The following is a 6,223-nucleotide window of genomic DNA, read 5'->3' as shown; positions in this document are numbered from 1 at the left end:
GCGTGCATGCTTCTGAGATGATCTAATTTGTATTGCTGTGCACATCAGAAGTTACTGTCACCCACCTTGTGTTCCCAAGCACATCTCAAATTATGGGCTTTTGAAAGAGTGCTTTGAGCTGAATGTGGGCTCTCAGCACTGGGAGATTAGTTCCTATCTGGGCACTGCAATCCCTTTGGATGTTTTTGTCTTTGTCTGGTTGCACCTCTTGAGCGTGTAATAGCAATTTTCAGTTTATTGGAGGGGAGAAGGCAAAATCCACAAGTATGCAGTTTAAAGATAGTGCTTCCCTTTGGTAGTTTGTTTTGAACAGGTTAACTGAAAGACCAGGTTTCTCTCCGAGCTGAAAAGGTTGCTATTTTTGTGATTTATTTAATTGATTGCCTATTTCTTTGCACTCCAGCAGCCAGTGGTGTGACTGTTATGGGGCTGAGTACCATTTTGTTGGAGAGAGAGAGTCCATTGTGCAGAGCTGCTTCAATTCATGCAAAGGTAGTGTTGCATTGACAAGTTATGGTTGGATTATTAATTGCAGAGTACATAGGACTTGGAGAAAACAATAAAAGCATATGCAGTGTGCAAATACGGTGCTCTAGAACACTAAATAATGTCAATTCATTATTACTTTTTCTCTTGGGACTTGACCTCAGGATTGTAAAATGTTTCAGTAATTGTTTTATGATTTCATATCTCTATGAACTAGCAGCATTAAAAAAGAAAACCCATCACCATGATGTGTTACTCACAGGATTTTCTTTACCCACTACTGAGGAACATCTCACTTGTAAATAACCATCGTTAGCTACAAACTCATCAATCCAAAACAGATAAATCCCATTCCTCTCCAGACCCTGGAGTGAATTTTCAAATATTTACAGAACAGGAAAAAAAAAGGTACATTGAAAATTAATGACTTTTAAATTGTATCATTGTCCTACAGTTAAACTTCGAAAGCTGAAGTGTCGCCATGCAAGTTTTGACATGCACAGTAAGATCTAAACTGTCCTCTGTGGCACATCACTTGCCAGCTTCCATCAAATAAATCTGCCTTGTACTGTGATGGCTGTTCTCTTTGCACCTGGAACAGTTTTGTACCTTTGTCACCATTTGATTTTGTTTTGTTTTGTTTGAACAGTGCTCTTTGCTATCAACTCAGAGGATCTGCTCTTTAAAGGGAAGAAGGATCATTCATTTCCACAGAGTTTGTGTACACGTGGATGAAATTTGATTGGATTTTTTTTTTTGGTGGAAATTTCCAATTTTCATAACTGGAATTTAATTCAACTGTGGTAACAGATAGAAAGAGAAAAGGAAATGTGAAGTAACTGGAACTAATTAGTATTGTCTTCCTGACCAAAGAAGGTATAAATTAGTTAATATTAGGATTTAAGCACATCAGTGGTGCTGAAAACAGACAGTACTGCATATTGTAGGTGTACTTGGAGGCATGGCAGAAAAAATGAAATCCACTGCAAAGGAAGGAGACTTTCAATGAGAAGGCAAGCTCTTGCATTTCATGTAGATACCAGGCAAAAGTCTGCCTCAGCATTCATAATAAAAGATTGTCATCCTAGCAGCAACAGGAGAAAATGTGAGTTAGGTTCGTGATGCTGTTCGTATTCACTCAGCAGCTCCCCACAATTATTTCAGCCTGAGTTGACCTATCCATGTTAATTCTGGTGCAGAAGTTGTTCTCTGTGGATCACAGAGAATGCCCTCTGCCCTCAGAAATTTGGGCAGAGCCTTTTTCAAATGTGGATAAAGATTTGAAGGATTTGAAGGCTTTTTTTTTTCTCCTCCATTTTAAAAATTGGCCTGTCCCTTTTTTTCTTTGCAAGTAAATGCTCCTGCTGCCTCGATCTGTTGCTGCTTTTACAGATTAGAATCAGCAAATACATCTTCTGATGACATTTCTCTGGATATTGGGAATTGCCTTTGTACTCAGTCATGGCCCATGCATGTACAAAGTGCATTCTTGCAGTGCAGGCCTCCGTGTACTGAGAATTTATGTACACAATCACTGTAGTCAAATGGAGCTTCCCTGTGAGCAGCAGTGGGTGTAGGTGTTCACAGTCTGTGCTTTGTTTCATCGTGTCACTGAGTAGTTCTTTCACCCTTTTAATTTGGCACGAAGGTAGATTTGTGTGGCATGTGCATTCCCAGTTTTTATGCTTTTCCTACACCATGTACTCTAGCAGAAGAGCCTTATGGTGTGAACTTTAAACACATCTGAAATGGAGAAACTGGAACGTTTTCCACCAGAAAGGAAATAGTGCTTCGGTTTGGTTTGTGTCTGAATCCCTTTCCCTCAGAAACCTGCCCAGGTGGAGGCAGAACAGAAGTCCCTTGCTGAAGTGATCTATTAATGTTAATTATTATCTTTTGCTCAAAGAACTCTGAACACCGTTGTTACTTTTTCTTTTTAATCAGCCTATATAACAACAGCATGGTTCCCTGATAATTTTTTTTTAATCTTGATTCTGCACAAAGGTGACATTTGTAATAACACTGATTTTAATCAGTAGAGGTTGTCTTTTCAATAAACTGCACATCTAAATTTTCTTGAACTAGGTGTCTGGTTTCCTAAAGGGTCATTGAAGCCTTTTTGAGCTCCACTGACCATGTATGGAGCCCAGACATAAAGGCTGGTGGGAGAACACCCCAACCTTCCCATGGACTGGTAAGGTCTCTTGATGCTTCTGATATGCTGCTGAACTAATGTACTTTCCTAAGATAAAGAGAGAGGCATCAAGGGCAAGAGCTGAAGTCTGATATGCAGTTTAAAGATACACATGTGCATAGTCTGCTCAGATTTAACATTGTTAGAACAGTTACCCCTGGAGACAATTAATCTTGCTAGGCACATATGCTGAGTTTCGTTAGAAGTATGGGGTAAAATTGTGTCACTGAGTAATACAGGTGGTTTCTCACTTTGGGGGGACTTTTCCATTTGTGTTATACATTGCAGGAGCATAATGATTTGACAGGAATTCCTGTTGGTAAGAAAGCAGAAGGTTCTTCAGGTAAGCTGCAAGTGAACTGTGTTTTCTCATGTCTTAGGATGGAAGGTGTAGGAAGGAAACCATTGTTCTTACAAAGGTTTTTGTGTCCCCTTGACGTATGCCAAACCCTGGCTGAGACAAACAGCCAGCAGGCAGTGCTCCCAAAGACACCTGAGCTTTTCCAAACACAGAAGCACTCTGTCTCAGTTTTTTTTCTCCCCTAACACAATTAAAGCTTGAAAAATAAACTGAATTTGTAACTGTATTTTTGCAAAATGCCTGGTTTAATTTTTTCAGCTGGCATTGGTGATGTATTTTTGATGCCCTTAGCAGGTGCAGTAACTGGTTTGCTGCTAACATCAGTTGAGATTGCAGCCTATGTGGAAAAGAGGGGCTTAGGGATGTAGCACCTTTCATTCTTCAACCTTAAATTCCAGAATCAGTTGTAGAAAGATGTTGGAGAGCGTTTGTGGGTGTTTGTGTGTTTTAAAGCAGCAATGCTACAGTGTCTTGATGGGAAGGTTGTGTAAAGGAATTGTTGCTCTGCTCAAAAGTTGCAGCTGCAGAAAAGCATAGTAACGAGTTTTCCCCACCTGAGAAGTTGCTTAACTTATTAAAAGAAGAGGGAAAGATGAGCAGATGGGAGACTCAAGTATTCTGACTCTGCTTCTCCTGAACCCCTGTTACAGTTACTGCACTGAGATTTCAAGTGATAGCTGATGCTAGCAAAAGGAGCAAAAGAGGTCAACAAAATGAAGTCAGGAGAATGCTGCAGCATGGCCACCAAGCAGCCCAACTACTGACAGCCCTGCCCGCAGTGACCTTGAACTGAAAAACAGTAAGGATCTGTAATTGCTGGTTACACACTTCTTGCTTCTGTGACCTGAACGTAATTGAGTGTGTTGTGAAGAAGTGCTGTTTATGTTTGCAGTCTTAATTGTGCAATTTTGCCTTCAGATTGCCTTAGCTCTGTTTTGCCTATTGTCTGAGAGTCATGATTGAGGGGCAGCTGATAGTGACCTTAGTAACTGTCACTTTCAGTCTCTCACATGTGCTGCTACCGTGTGCTGCACACTGGAGTGGGATATGTGAGTTTAATAGAATTAAAGGATGGTGTTTTCGTGTCTGTGAATTGTGAGCTGCAAAATAACTCTGCAACCTTGTGTTGGCATATCTGAGAGCTTGCAAAATGAAAGACTGAGGAAGCATATTACAAAATAGCTGCCAGTTTTGCTCTCAAACAGGAATTCAGCCTGCAACATGTGGCAATGAACTCAAGTGTTGTCTGCTTGCTTTTCCATATAAAATATTGGGGTGCTTTCATCTCCATACTCAAAACTCTCAGCCTCCCTCCCCTACACTGTAAGAATTTCTTCATACCTTTACCAGGAGGAAAACTTTTTCCATCAGCTTTGTTAAAATTAGGAAGTGCATTAAAAGAGAACTGTTGTAAAACAGAACCGTTTATCTAAAGCTTTCCTTTGGTGTTTAACCTGAGCAGCCTGTGTGCTTAAATTTAGTGTATTGCTGTCAGATGAGTAAATATCCGTGTTCTGCAGATGTGGAACTGAGAGACTGACATTATGTAAGCAAATGACAGCTGGGGACAGAGCTCTGAGCTATTTCTGGTCCAGACTACTGCCCTAACCGCAGGATCACCATTTCCCTTTTCAGTTCTTTTTAGATTTTCTGCATAATTTCCTCCACCAGGTTTTTCAGACATTAGATGCAATAAAGGAGATAAGAAACAGCTCCTTTGTGGTTATATGGTAGCTACTATGCACAGACTGAAAATGGTGAACAGGAAAAAGAGCAGCTCAGGAGTCTGACCCATCTCACAGTGTGTTCCTGATTGCTTAAGGTAAGCGTGGAACAGAGCACAGCCTGCATTTCAATGGGTGATGGCTCAGAGTAATGATAAACAAAATTAGTTCAGACTGAAAATTGATACTTTCCAAGACAGCTTGAGCTTGAAGATATCAGCTTTCTGGTAGATGCCATTAATAGTCTGAAGGTCTCAGGACACCTAGAGTGAACGACAGTGTCCTGTAGTTAACTCTGGTTTGGTGGTGGCTCTGATTCTTACGTAGTGCCTGTGATTTCAACAGGCTAAGGCATCCTACAGCTCTCTTTCACAACAGGTTCTGGAGAATGATAAAAGAAAATGCATTGTATGTCAACAGAGAGGTTGAATTTGATACTAGTCACAAGATGACCTTGGTCCCAGGGGGAAGAAAAAGAACAGGTGCAACGAGAAAAGAAAGTGTCAAGGAAGCGTGTCATCTAACTGTCCATTCCAGTTGCAGGTTTGTAATGATAGAATCAGAGCATGGTTGGGTTGGATGAGGCCTTGAAGCCCATCCAGTTCCACTCCTGCCCCCCAGGGTGGGGGCCCCCCAGCAGCTCAGGCAGCCCAGGGCCCCTCCGTGGCCTTGGGCACCTCCAAGGATGGGCACCCCCAGCTCTGGGCAGCAGTGCCACATCCTCACTGCCTTCTGTGTAAAGAATTCCCTCCTTACATCTCCCCTCTTCTAGTCTAAAGCCACTCCCTCTTGTCCTGTCACCATCAGACCGTATAAAAAGTTGTTCTCTATGGTTATTTATGAGCTCCCTTTAAGTATTGGAAGGCTGCAATGAAGTCTCCCTGCAACCTTCTCCTATCCAGGCTGAACAAGCACAGCTCCCTCAGCCCACTTTTCAAACTTGTCCGTGTCCCTTTGGATGGCATCCCTTCCTTCTGCTGCACCAAGTGCCCAGACAGTTTTCCTCTCAATATTTTTAGGCTTGGTTTTATTACGAAACGCGTGGAGGCTGCAATTGCTTCCACGTGAAAGAATAGGATTTCCAGTTGAGTGAATGAAATGCATTCAACAGGACTGCAGTTACTGGAGAGGAATGTGTTGCTCTGCTCACCAGCGTGGCAGCATGAGAGCAGTTAAAGCAGCAGATTCTGCTGACCTGTAGTGTGCAGAGATAGCATTATCAGTGCCTCTCTTACACTGCTTCAGCAGAAGCTTATCCCACCTGATAAAAAGCCCTGTCTTGTTGCCTATGATTCCTGATTTCTAAGTATTCTATAGAACAGAACATATTGAGTACTCTGCTTTGTATGGAGCTGCATAGCTCCAGTTTGGTGTTTCTTTTTAATCCCTTGCTGTACCTTTATATCGTGGCAGTTTGTTATATGAATGGTTGATGGTGATTAGTGTTGTAAAAGCTTT

At 41.7% G+C, this 6,223-nt stretch overlaps 1 protein-coding gene across 1 annotated transcript in view; it reads left to right on the top strand.

Moving 5' to 3' along the window:
* GNGT2 (G protein subunit gamma transducin 2) overlaps positions 1 to 6,223 on the top strand; it is a 45,868-nt gene that overhangs the window by 24,073 nt on the left and 15,572 nt on the right. The window lies entirely within an intron of this gene.

Source organism: Cyrtonyx montezumae, unplaced genomic scaffold (assembly GCF_038088225.1).
Source record: "Cyrtonyx montezumae isolate F1298 unplaced genomic scaffold, pur_monq_1.0 scaffold_61, whole genome shotgun sequence".
Classification (NCBI taxonomy): domain Eukaryota; kingdom Metazoa; phylum Chordata; class Aves; order Galliformes; family Odontophoridae; genus Cyrtonyx; species Cyrtonyx montezumae.
The sequence above is the reverse complement of the archived record's forward strand: the minus strand, read 5'-3'. Positions and strand labels throughout refer to the sequence as shown.